The following is a 13,827-nucleotide window of genomic DNA, read 5'->3' on the forward strand; positions in this document are numbered from 1 at the left end:
CACCAAATTATGATAAGGCCTTTGTGTTGTATGTGCATGAACGTGATGGATGTGCTTTGGCTGTGTTAATGCAGGAACATGAGGGGAAGAATAGACTGTGCGGTTATTTTTCCTCCATGCTTGATCCTGTTGCATGCCCTTTGCCGAGATGTTTGAGAGCTGTCGCTGCTGCTGCTGCTGCATCTGTAGAGCAGAGTGAGGGCATGGTTTTAGGTCATACCTTAACCTTGATGGTACCTCACTCTGTAGACTTTCTATTAAACAGAACGCAAACCCAACACCTTACTTCCGCACGATTAACAAGATATGAACTGATTCTATTTGCACCGCATATCCAAATTAAAAGGTGTTTCGTATTATATCCGGCTGAATTATTACCTCTTCCACAAGATATTGCTTGCAACGACGAAATTACACATGACTGCCTTTATACTAAAGAGCAAGAAACTAAAGGAAGGATTGATTTGAAAGATACACCTCTGAATGATCCACAAGGGGAGCTGTTTTGCGATGGCTCCTGCTTCAATCTTCCGGATGGTACATCCACTGCTGCTTGTGCCATCACTACATTAAGTACGATTGTGGAAACCAAGAGAATTTTGCATAAATCCACGCAGGCCGCAGAGATTATTACACTAACTCGAGCTTGTGAACTTTCCGAAGGGCTTAGAGTGAATATATTTACTGACAGCCAGTATGCCTTTGGGGTGGTTCACAACTTCTGTAGATGATGGGCAGAACGAGGTTTCTTGACCTCACATGGAATGAAAATCCAACATGGCACCTTGATAGGTCAGCTACTCTCAGCACTTGCGCTTCCTACTCAACTAGAAATTATGAAGTGCACAGCACATCAGAAAGTAGTAGATGATGTAGGGAAAGGGAATGCTCTTGCTGACAGGATAGCTAAACAGACTGCTACTGATCTATACTCAGAAATGTATGTTACAAAGGAAGCCACAAACACTTGTACTGTAGATGAAGAGATTGATTTGATAAAGATTATTCAAGCCGATGCCACTTTAGATGAACTTAAACACTGGGCTGAGGGATTGGCAAGGTTAGATGAGGAAGGGTGTTGGCTAGACAGTTCAAAGGGAATATGGATGCTACCCGATGCACATGTCACCGCCATGATCACGATGGCTCATGGTCCCACTCACATATGTGCTAGGAAAATCTGTAAAATGCTAGAATCTGTCTGGGAGAATGCTAACATCTCAAAAACTGCTGAGCGGTTTGTCCAGAATTGTATGGTTTTCTTACAGCATAATGCGGGAAAGGGTACAATGACACCGAGGGGTAGTTTTAGTCTCCCCTCTATGCCTTTTGAAGTAATTAATTTTGACTTCATCGAGATGGAGCGCTGTAATAATTACAAATATGTCTTGGTAGTCATTTGTGCCTTTAGCAAATGGGTTGAAGCCTTCCCTGTGAAAGATGCTACAGCAATGACAACGGCGAAACCATGCTCAAGGAATATTTTCATAGGTTTGGTTTGCCGAGGGTCATCTGGTCGGATAATGGTCCACATTTTATTGTTGCTGTTATTCTGCAAGTATGCGCGGGATTACAGATCGATAAATGGTTCTATTCGCTAGACATGCTCAAAGTGCTTGACTTGTAGAACGCCATAATGGTATCTTGAAGAATAAAATTGCCAAGGTCTGTGCTAGTAGTAACTCGAAATGGCCAGATGCTTTACCTATAGCACTACTGTCCATGCGGACAACCCCACAGACTAGAACTGGACTCTCTGCTTATGAAATTATCATGGGGAGACCAGCTAACATTTGGAGTCTGCCAATACCAAAGAAATTGAAGGATGTAGAGCATTTGCTTCTTTCTGAATACTGTAACCAGTTAACTCAAAACGTGTATTTGATTTATCAGCAGGTGCGAGAAGCCCTCCCAGTTAAATATGAGGGGCCAGGTCACAGAATTCGACCCAGTGACTGGGTGCTCACAAAGTCATTTGAAAGAGCATCCAGCCTCACACCACACTGGAGAGGACCGTTTCAGGTCCTGTTAGCCACACAGACTGCTGTACAAGTAGCGGGCAGACAACATTGGATACACGCTACACACATCGAGAGGATACCGTTCCCTTTGCCACACGACGGAGAAGAAAAGAAGGAAACTACTTGCTCTGTTTCTGGTGATCAATCGGTCTTGAACAACATCAAGGGTATTTCGGAGACTCTTCTTGAGCCTGTGGGTACTGGGGAAACTGCTGCTTTGTCTCTGAATTCTTCTCTGAATCTTTCTGCACCCTTGAGCGACTTTGCCTCTGTTTCACCGCTTCCATCAGGAAGCAATGACACACTGTTCGCAGATCTTGCAGTGTCTGGAGTCTTAAGGTACGATCTGTGCCCACGGCACTAGACTTACAGCACAGCACAGCTGTGCCTACAGGAATTAACTGTTGAGCTAGTCCTTTGCCACTTTTGCACTGAAACATAAGTAAGTGGCTGGGACCGGCAAAAGCTATCTTCAATCAAGATCACGTGGTCAGGAGATCACCAGCAAATGAACTACAGAGTTTATTGCAGAAAATGGTCATGAAAAGAGCTTCAAGGAACAATGCCTTTCGCTAGCTCTACTCGTACGGAGCAACCGATCAATTGTGTGGCTAACAAAGACATTAGAGAGAAAAATACATGGTCATTGAGGACGTATTGTCTTCTTGTAATTATGTTAACCAGTCTGACAGTAGTAATTGCTCTTGGGTTTTGGTATATTGAGGGGGTGCGCCCACTTGAAGCCTTTCTACCTACTGAGACTGTTCCCACTATGTCTCCTCCTTTCGTGCATCTGCACACACTATCTCCTATGGATTCCCAACACAGACAGGGTTATCACAATAATACGCTTTTGTTAATCATGAATGCGACTCATGCAATTTTGAATGGAACTAATTGCTGGATATGTTTGCATTTGCCACAACACGGAGAAAACGGGTTGGGCTAGTTTATTCATCCTTTGCCTCTAATTACTGCATGCTATGCCTCTCTAAGGGCACTATTCTTTGTTCTTTGGTCGTTGGAATGATAGCATCTCAGGGAACTTTGACAGGACTAATTTAAATGAATTTGAAAGGCAAGTCGTGACGCCTCTGGGATGCTCTCTTTTTGCAAATAGGAGCAAGCTTAATGTTGCTTCTGTTAGGCCTTCCAATAGACTTGCTAGACGTTTCCAATGACTAATTTCTTTCAAGATGGCTCCCGTAGCCAACCGGCATGCTACTCCTCCTTTCTATACTATCAATCACAGCCCCAACTCTGTCTCCTTCTGCATACAAAGGAATGGTTCTCAGTCAATGGGTACTTTTGAGGGTTGTACCAATATTGCGAATTTGACTAGTGAGGACAGACCTCTGTGTGCAGGTGATCCTGTTTATTTTGGTTGTGGAAATGAAGCTTATCCTTGGCCACCTAGGGATTGGCAGGGTACTTGTTATTTGGGTATCTTGCTACCAGGGGTATATGTAGCTAGCACCTCTGAGGTCTCTAGGGCTCGTCCAAGGCGGAAGAGAACAGTGATACTCCTTCACAAGTCATGGGCAATGTAACGAAACTGGGATCTTGGTACTTGGTTCTGGGACTTTTCGCGGTCTTGGGGTGGAAACTCCTTTCAGTCTTAATGGTAATCCTTGGTATTCTGTTGTTCTTTTGTTGTTGCATACAGTGTCTTCCTGCCATATGTTTGATGTTAGGAGGATGTTGTGCGCAAACTGTAGGAACATTAGGATCAAAAATACACACACCTGAAAAGATGACTAATGTTTTTGTAATGAAGGATATAATTTAAGGATTTAATGGCAATTGATATATCTGATGAATGTGATTCAGGATGTACGGACATTGAAACGTGGAGATACGAGTAAAGCAAATATTTTTAGTAAGGCTCTTGGCTTAGGCCAAAAGGAGGGTTTGTTAAACGGTAATTATATTGTGCCTTCTTAGTATTTTTATATGGGCTAAACTATTTGCACTACACGGAAAACCGCGTTGCAAAGTTCCGATTTTTGGGTTAACTTTGCCACCATTTTAAGATTCCTCTGCCATTTTGATTTCTACTCATGTGTTCTTCATTCTAAAATGGTGGACTATGTTTTAGACTTGCAAACAAGCCTGCCGACCGTTGAGTTCTGTTAATGTTTAGGCTGTCCGAGAGCCGACTGTTTAGACTAAGCAATGAGACCTTGTGCTTCATATGAACTGTCGTTTAAGTGTTGTCTGCTTTCACAAAACTCATCCTTGTTTAAACATTGGGACAATGAAGAACAAACCTCGAGCATATGAGAAGGAACTTAGTATAAGGCTTATTGCAGGATCCGAGAACATACATCACAATTGTGTCTTCATGGTAATGCAAACCTATGTAATCCTTTACATAATATTGTATAATCTGTATGTGAACTAGGCACAAACTCTAGACCACAAATTATTAACGTGAAGAGAGGCTGGAAAATATTACAAAAATTGTATAAAAGCACGAATGTTTAGATGTTCAGCTCTCTCACCTCTCCTTGTCGGCTGGTACATACTGAGAGGTGTTGGGAACCAGATAGCTATCTGTTTTGCTTTGTAGACTGTACAGTAACAAAAGATCTGTGAATCTTTTTAGCCCGTGATTGGTGTATTTCCTTTGTGGTACTCAGCCTCGATATTTCTTTGTTCTTTCAGAGTGGGGAGGGCTGCTTTCATATGTCACCTCGAAATGTCTGTCACGTTTGAGTAACATCTCCGACCTCTATTGTTGAGAATTTTGCTCACAAGCCACAGTGGACATGCAAGACTACTATGTGTTTGTTGTATAAATGTTAGTTCAGACTCTAAATGACAGTGTACTTTTTTGTTGTAACTCATCATTAGGTCAAAACACAGTCATTGAGATGCTGTTTGCATTAGATATTCATTTGAAATCCATCAAGCGTTTTCATTGACATGCTGCATCTGTACAACCGTTCATCTTTGCAGTATCATACAATGCCCAAATTACCTTCCCTATGGCCCCTGTGGACATTTGCTAAGGGAATATCTAGTTGCAGGGTTGGGGCAAGGATTTGTGCCACCCTTGGCTAAATATTGTTTCCAACCCATTCACCTCCTGCAGTTGTATGCCTTGCTTCAAATGTTTACTCGGTCTCTTCACAAACATATGCCTGACCAGCCCATCACACACTAAACTAGCCTTCCAACATCAAATCTTTAACCTGATTATAAGAGGGCAAAATGCAATCACTCTCTAACACACTAATGTAAATCACACATACTCTCTCACACCCAGAAACAGCTAGCCTATTGGGCAATTTTAGAAATAATCACTAGCAGGAACCACTACCCCAGGCACACACAAACGTTGACACCCCCACACAGACAAACGCTTGCAAACATACACAAACTGAATTGGTAGTGTGACACACCTTACCACATTTCCATCTTCACTCATACACTGGTAAGGTGTGGTGTGGGCTGGTGCTCTGGCGTGGAGGAAAGGGAGGAAGGTTGTGATTCATGAGAGATGACCAGGTGCCCCGTTACGGTGAGTAAAAGGTGTGGATGCCACAATTCAGCACATGCGTGCACGTAACGGTCACCCCAAGCATCTCAAACAGCTGAGAGCTTGAACATGTGTTTAAATGGTAACTTCTTGTTTCATCTTCCACATTAAACAGAACAGAATAAAAAGAAATATGTTGCCCCATACAAACAAGTAAACAATACCTTTCTCCTGATTTCAATGCACTTTATTTACTCTTAAAATACCTCTTGTGTGTGGGCAGGCTTGTGGGGTATTTGCTGTCCTGGCAATGGCACAGTTAACTGTAGATGAGGGTTGACTCATCATCCGGGCCCTGTCCAATAGAAGCACATGTAGGAAGCAATTGCATAGTGTAAGTTTATCACGCACGGCAGTTGCTGGTGAGAAAAGATTATATTAAGTCACCTCAGAAACTTGCTCTCTGCATTCTTTTCATTCTCTGTGTCCACACACACCAAGGGACAGGACAATTGCAATGAGGATGGGATTTTGTACAAAGACCCATTCTATCTACACTTCTTGAATTTTCTCAAGATTTGGCTTGTCCAGATTGACAGTAAGGCTGCACAAAAAGTAAGTACCTGATATTTTCTCAAATTAAATCAGTTTCACAAGCAGACATTAAAAATCTCAGACAATTAACATATCGAAGAAGATGCATCCAGTGGAGCTTCGTTTTGCGGGCCCATACCCTTTGATATAAATGACCAGTATGCATTGGATCCACGCTCAGAGCGTTGGCTTAGACGATTTGAGAACTACCTTGGAGCCTATGATGAACATGCATCTGACAAGTTTGCCAGAAGACCTGCTAATAAATCTAGTGGGAGACGAAGTTGAAAATCTCATCCCCACTTTCCCATCAGATTAAGTCTACTCTTACACAGGGCTTAAAGAGTTGCTGAGCATGTATTTCGACCCTCAGGAGAATATTGATCATGAGCGCCACATATTTAGCAGAACATGCCAGATAGAAGGTGAATCCATGGACACTTTGCAACCCTTCTTACAAATTGGTGGCTCACTGCGACTTACACAAATTGACAAACAAAGAAGCAATTAGGCTCAGAATCATTGGAGTATGTTTGTCTTCATCATTTCGAAAGAAACTGCTCAGAGAACCACTTCTTCTTGCTGAAATACTACTGATGCCCAGTAAAGATGCCAGAGCAGAAACTCCCATGTAGAGAACAGTCTGAGAAAGAACAGATATATCCGGTTACACAAGGAGGAAGGAAGAGATACGGTAGCAACAATTCTCGAAATAAATATCTATCCTCTAGGTGATCCTATCGCTGCCGGCTGCCATTTCCTCAGTAAGAAGAAGTAAGATGTCCTGCCTGCAGTATAGAAAATAATGTAGCCTCTCTCTGCAACTCAGTACCTTCTTGATCACAGGGAAACAACTTCACACCTGCTGGACAAGACGCTCGCACATATGGTTGTGCACCAACAAGAAGAGACATAAATGGGAGAATAGATCTTGTAAGCCATGTTCGATAAGTGCAGGGGGATCTCCTTCACCCCGACTTTCAGAGGTAGAGAGGAGAGCGATTATGCTCACATGATGACTGAGATACCAACACCACCTGTAAGCGATGTCGACGTCAAAATACTCGTAGGAGAACATCAGGCCAAGTTCGTCATTGACACTTGAGCAACCCTAAACATCATGTGCATGTCAGAATTTCACAGAATGGTTCACCCATCACGACTGATGCCATCAGAAATGAAAGTATTTCAATGGGCTGTGAATGGCCCAGTGCTAAATGGTGGAACATTTTCCATGACATTCTATTGAAAAGGGAAAATGGCATTTGCTAAGGAGGAGTACCTGCTGCCATTGAGGTGAACATTGCAACCTTGACGTATGCCATGCAACACTCTGCTCCAGTGACACAGGAATTTCCATCCTTATTTAAAGGCATTGGTTGCCTCAACGGAGAACCAGTATCACTCCACATTGATGAGTCAATAACACCAGTGGCACAGCATCCTCAGAGAATCCAGTTACCCTCCAACCTCAGGTCAAAAAGCAGTTACAATGTATTTTAGGTAATGACATCATTGAACCACCTAGCAACCCAACATCCTGGGACTCTCACATTCTGGTGATGCCCAATCAAAGGTATGCTCGACAAGATAAGCATGTGTGTCTACATGAGGGAAGCCAATACAGCGATTGGACAAAAAAGACTCCCTGGAATGCAGCTAGACGACATGATCAGCATGCTCAATGGTGCAATGGTATTCTTCAACACCCTCGACTAGATCTGCCATACGTGGTTGAAACAGATGCTTCAAACATAGCAATGGGAGCAGTATTGTACCAACAGGACCCGGAAACAGGACAGTTACATCCCGATGCATTCTGGTCTTGGAAGTTCTCTGCCCACAAATTGAACTATGCAATCATGGATAAGGAATTACTGGTGATTAAAGCAGCATTCAAGGCACGGAGACATTATCTTCTTGGGGCAAGACGCACAGTCATCACGGACCACCCTAACTTACAATACTTTAAGACTGCCAAAGCACAATCCTTGTATCAACTTCATCGGGCTCTCTTTTTCGCAGAATACTACTTTATTATCACCCACAGATCTGGAGTACTGAATGGAAAGACAGATGCAATATCACACATGAGTGAAGAAAAGGGGCTTTTACAACATCAGATCCCGTGGCCATCATTCCCAAAGAACAAATCCAAAACAAGATTGCTGCAACCACATGTGTAGATGACCTAAAAACCAGTTTGCAATCCCAGATGAATCAGTCAACCCAACAGGAATGGCTTTTAAAGGTAGACCGGTACACCATCCAAAACAATCTACCATATTTTCAAGGGCGCTTATATATCCAGGACAAGAAACTGCAAAATCAAATTATCACCAACTATCAAGATTCATTACTCGAAGGACATCCAGGAATAGCCAAACCTCAGGCTAAAAAAAAGCAAAATTACTGGTTGCCAACTTGGAGAAAAGACATTGGGCCTCATTACGACCCTGGCGGAGTGGGTTTACGCCAGCGGTATTCGCGGCGGACCCGTCCGCCCCACTACGAGTTCCCGTAGCGCCATGGAGCGTTTTCCGCCTGGTTTTTCCGGGCGGAGAAATCCATGGCGCTACGGGACCTTGTTGTTAATTACGCCACCGTATTTTACGGTGGCGTAATTAACGCCTTCCCCACTCCCATTATGCCCTATGGGGCAAAAATGGGAATGGGGAAGGGTAAAATGGGGAATGGGGATTTACCGCCCCGCCAAGGTCGGAATGGGGCGGTAAATCCGCCAACCCCCATGGCGGTATCGGCAGCTTTCCGCCGTGCTCCATGGTGCATATTGCACCACGATTTCCGCCAGGGTCGTAATGAGGCCCATTGCCTCGTTGATTTCCACCTGTGGTGTCTGCGCACAACACAAGTCTCAGAAGAAAAACCATGCTGGCTTACTACATCCCTTGATGGTACCACCAGCACCTTGTCATACTCTGTCAATGGACTTTATTACAGATCTTCCTCCCTGCAATGGTTACAACACCATCTTAGTTATTGTAGATGTATTCTACAAAATGGCCTATTTCATTGCTCTGAAGGGACTCCCAACTGCATTGACTCTTGCTACTGTGTTTCTAGAACAAATTGTCTGATTACGTGGATTTCCGTCAATATTAGTATCGGATCGTGGAACTCAATTTGTTTCCGGCTTTTTGGCGGTGTTGTACAATGGCCAAAATTGACCTCTGGTTGTCCACAAGCCTTCACCCTCAAACTGATGGGCAAACTGAACAAACTAATCAGACGTTAGAGCAGTATTTAAGATATATGTTACTGTCATGGCCACAGACCCCAGAACACAAAACCACACCATCTAGTGATGGGGGCAATGGGTCACTTGACACACTTATGTCCCTTAGGGACCCATAAACACAGAAGCCCTGGCTGTATTCAGTCCTGGCGCCTTTGGTGCCAGGCTCATATAGGGATGTGAGCAGGAACACTTTATTTCAATGCAGGAGTGCTTTAATTTTATTTCAGTGCAGGAGTGCTTTTATTTTACAAGAACTTTCCAGGAACTGAAAGCCGTTATTCCACAGAACATCCTCTTGTGCTGACTCATCGGGTGTGGCTCCCTAGGCCTGGTCTTCATGTGCTGACTCATTGGGTGTGGCAGGGTATTGCAGGCAGGCTGAACCTGGTGGATGTGGCTTCAGGAACTCAGCTATATAAGCTACTCCATCCTTAAGACTGGTGCTTCGTGTTATTGTGCACTAGCGTGCAACGTGACGCTCACCGCTGCTTGAACCAGTTTACTTACCTTTGAAACCAGGCGTTCTCCTGCATACTCACCTCCAGGAAACCGGTGCTTCATCGCTTCATCTGCAGACTCATCTCCTGACATCCAGTGATCTTGATCCCAATGCCGCAGCACCGCACTCCACATCCACAAACTCGGACCCTGTGAAGAAGAAGAAAGACTAGGTTATAACATCCGTCCTAGGGCCGCGCTGCATTTGAGCCCCGTGCGCCCCCTAGTTAACAACTTACCAGCTACTGTACCACTTCAGCTTCGTTCCTCATTCCTTCTGGCTTCCGCCTCGAGCTCCGCACCTTCTGCCAGCCAGCAACATCACCTGCAAGGGAAGAAAGCAAAAGAGCAAACATCAGAAGTGGAACGGACAGCAATACAAGACAACAAACGTTACAAAACAACAAAAACAGATGAGGAAAGACAAAGGCAAGCAGGAACACTTACCTGAAGTATAGTGGCTTAGTCGTAGCAGGACTGGACTACCATGTGCAAGGGACCAGTGAAGGAACTTGGTCCAGATCATACAAGCGCTCCTGCCAGAAGCAGCAGGACGGAGTTCTTGCCAAAACTAATCAACAGGAGCAGTCCCGAGCAGTATCACCTATTACCACCAGTCACAACATAAGCGCAGAGTGCGGAGTCGGACCTGAGTGACCTCACCCCTGGGAGGGCTGCAACCGTGCCCCACCGCCTCCTCAGAGACCAGGTGAGCGTAACAGAACACGAACACTCTTTGAATATCTGCCTGGGCTGTATGGAAACTACTGAAACGGACCAGTTGGCCCGATTACTGTGAGAGTTACGGGCTGAAGTGCATGCCTCAAAACAGGAAACTAATGCCCTAAGGAGGGATCTAATTGTGAACATGGAGCGGACTATCAAGGCAAATGGTCCAGGCACAGGCATGCCGGGTCCCACTGCCGGGATATGCCCCTCCTGCCGTGCCTGCACAGCTCATGCCAGTACAGGTGGTTCTTCCAGGGGGGTCCCGTGGCCCCACCAGAATGCTTCACAGGCGATTCAAATAAGTAAGCCATCTCTATGAATCAATGTCACCTACATTTCTTGTGCAGATCTGGGGCATTCCACAATGATAAAGCGAGATTGGCATTTGTACTCTCATATTTGGGAGGTACTGCAGCAGACTGGTCAATATCCTTGGTAAACCAGGATGATCCTTTGCTTCGAGACTTCAGAGGTTTCCAGCGTGAAATGGAGAAACTATTTTCACAGAATACTCAAGGGCGGGCCCTGGACAATGAACTGTTATCACTACAGCAGGGAAATCAAGACTTACTAACATATATCACTTCCTTCCATTGTCTGATAGCACAAACTAACTGGCCAGAGGAGAAAAGAACTACGCTCTTTTATCGAGGCTTGCGAGGGGAATTTAAGGACGTATTAGCCCAAGTAGTAAATCTCCCAGAAAGATATGCTGAATACATCCACCTGACAGTGCAGCTCGATCACAGATTGCAGGATCGGAAGATGTATCAGGCCAAGGAGGAGGGGCCGTCCGTCTACGTGCGACCCCGTGAGAATCAAACCAAATCACATGATCAGTCCGAGCCAATGCAAATCAGAGGCTTGCGGAGCCACTCACCAATGCAGAAAGGGAGAAAAGGAGACAGCAGTAGCTTTGTTTGGACTGTGGTAAGGCAGGTCACTATCTCTGAAAATGCCCGGTGAAACCACCCAGGAAAGCAGTTGGAGCAACTGACAAGGGTGAAGAAGAATAACAGGACTCGGGAAACTCCAACGCCATTGAAAATACTTGCCTTGGAGGCATAGATTGACAGTGGGGCTGTTGGAAATTACATGGACCAAGATCTGGCTACCTGGATAGGCCTTCCTCTCTGACAGAAGCAGGCTTCGGAAAACGTCACAGCAGTTGATGGATCTCAGCTATCATCCGGCCCAGTGAAGCATTACACCGAGAAGGCCACACTATTGTGTCAGGACGGTCACCAAGAGGACATCACCTTTGATCTTATCGGTGCTCATCAGTTCCAGATGATATTAGGAATGCCCTGGCTGGAGACCCACAATCCCAGGATTGACTGGCATAAACAGGTTCTGACCTTTCCCCAAGACTGTGCCAACACCTGTTATAGCAAGAGATTCTCATTAAAAGGTCTTACCAACCCAGGTTCATCGAAGAAAGAAACCATACTGGGCCTCACCAGTTCACTACCACCTGAATACTTGGATTGCCAAGATGTCTTTCAAAAAGAGCAAGCAAACACCCTACCTCCGCACAGACAGTATGACTGCCAAATTGATCTGGTACCTGGAGCTCAAGTTCCCTGCAGCCGGATTTACGCCCTAACAGAACTGGAAACCCAGCATCTAAAAACCTACCTCGATCAGTATCTGGCAAATGGCTTCATTCATCCGTCCAAGTCCCCTGCATCCTCGCCCCTCTTTTTTTGTACCTAAAAAGGAGGGAGACCTGAGAACTTGCATTGACTACAGGGCACTTAACCAGATCACGGTAAAAAAATGGTACCCATTACTGCTTATACCTGAGCTCTAGGATCAAGTAAAAAACGCTCAGATATATTCAAAACTAGAATTACGAGGGCCCTACCATCTAGTAAGAGTCAAAAAAGGAGACGAGTGGAAGACGGCCTTTCACACGAAATATGGCCTTTATTAATATAATTGAATGCCCTTTGTACTATGTAATGCCCCAGCGGCGTTCCAATTTTTCATGAATGACGTGCTCCACGAACTGTTGGATGTCTGCGCTCTTGTCTATATTGATGACATTCTTATCTATTCGACCACCAAGGAGGACCACGTCAACCATGTCCGGGCAGTTTTGGAGAAACTGCGGCAACAGCGGCTATATGCCAAATTGGAGAAATGCTTCTTTCATGTGACAGAGGTAGAATTCCTTGGCTTTATTCTCACACCATGGGGCATACGCATGGACATGCGCAAGGTAGACGTTATCCTTAACTGGCCCTTACTGACATCCATAAAGGGAGTACAGGGTATACTCGGGTTTGCCAACTTTTATCGCCGGTTCATTCCCGGGTTCTCCCAAATCGTCCACCCAATCACCTCTTTACTACGGAAAAATAACAATTTAATTGGTCCGCAGAGGCAGAGAAAGCCTTCCAGGAGATAAAACAAGCATTTACCACAGCACCAATTCTATGGCATCCTCGACCAGAACTACCATACGTGGTCGAAACTGATGCTTCTCACATAGCAATGGGAGCAGTCCTGTCACAACGAGACCCCGAAACATGTCAGTTACATCCTGTGGCATTTAAGTCTCGCAAGTTTTCAGCCCCTGAATTGATTATGCAATCACTGATAAAGAAATGCTAGCAATTAAGGCAGCGTTCAAAGCCTGGAAACATTTACTTCTTGGAGCTAGACATACAGTCACTGTCGTCACGGATCATCGCAATCTACAATATCTGAAGACCACTAAAGCACATTCATCACGCCAACTCCGCTGGGCTCTCTTCTTTGTGCAATACGACTTCATCATTACCTATAGATGCGGAGTATGCAATGGAAAAACGGATGCCCTGTCTCGCATGAGTGACGGAGAAGAGGCATTCACTACACCAGACTCCGTAGCCATCATCCCTGAAGGACAAATCCAAGGCATGATTGCCGCAACCACCACTCTAGACAACATAAAATCTGACCTGCAGAACTTGATGTGTCCACCAGTGCAACAGGAATGGCTAGCGATGGGAGTTCGGTATACGATCGTGACAACCTACCATACTACCAAGGATGTTTGTACATCCCAGATAAGAAATTACAGAATCAAGTCATCGCAAACCATCATGATTCATTAGTAGAAGGGAATCCGGGAATAGCCAAAACCCAAGCTAAAATAAAGAAAAATTACTGGTGGCCAACTTGGCGAAAGGACATTGTCCAGTTCATCGCAGCCTGTGGCACCTGTGCACAACACAAGATCCAAAAACAAAGTC

The sequence above is a fragment of the Ambystoma mexicanum genome, chromosome 7q, assembly GCF_040938575.1.
Source record: "Ambystoma mexicanum isolate Mex_15411 chromosome 7q, UKY_AmexF1_1, whole genome shotgun sequence".
NCBI classification, from domain to species: Eukaryota; Metazoa; Chordata; class Amphibia; order Caudata; family Ambystomatidae; genus Ambystoma; species Ambystoma mexicanum.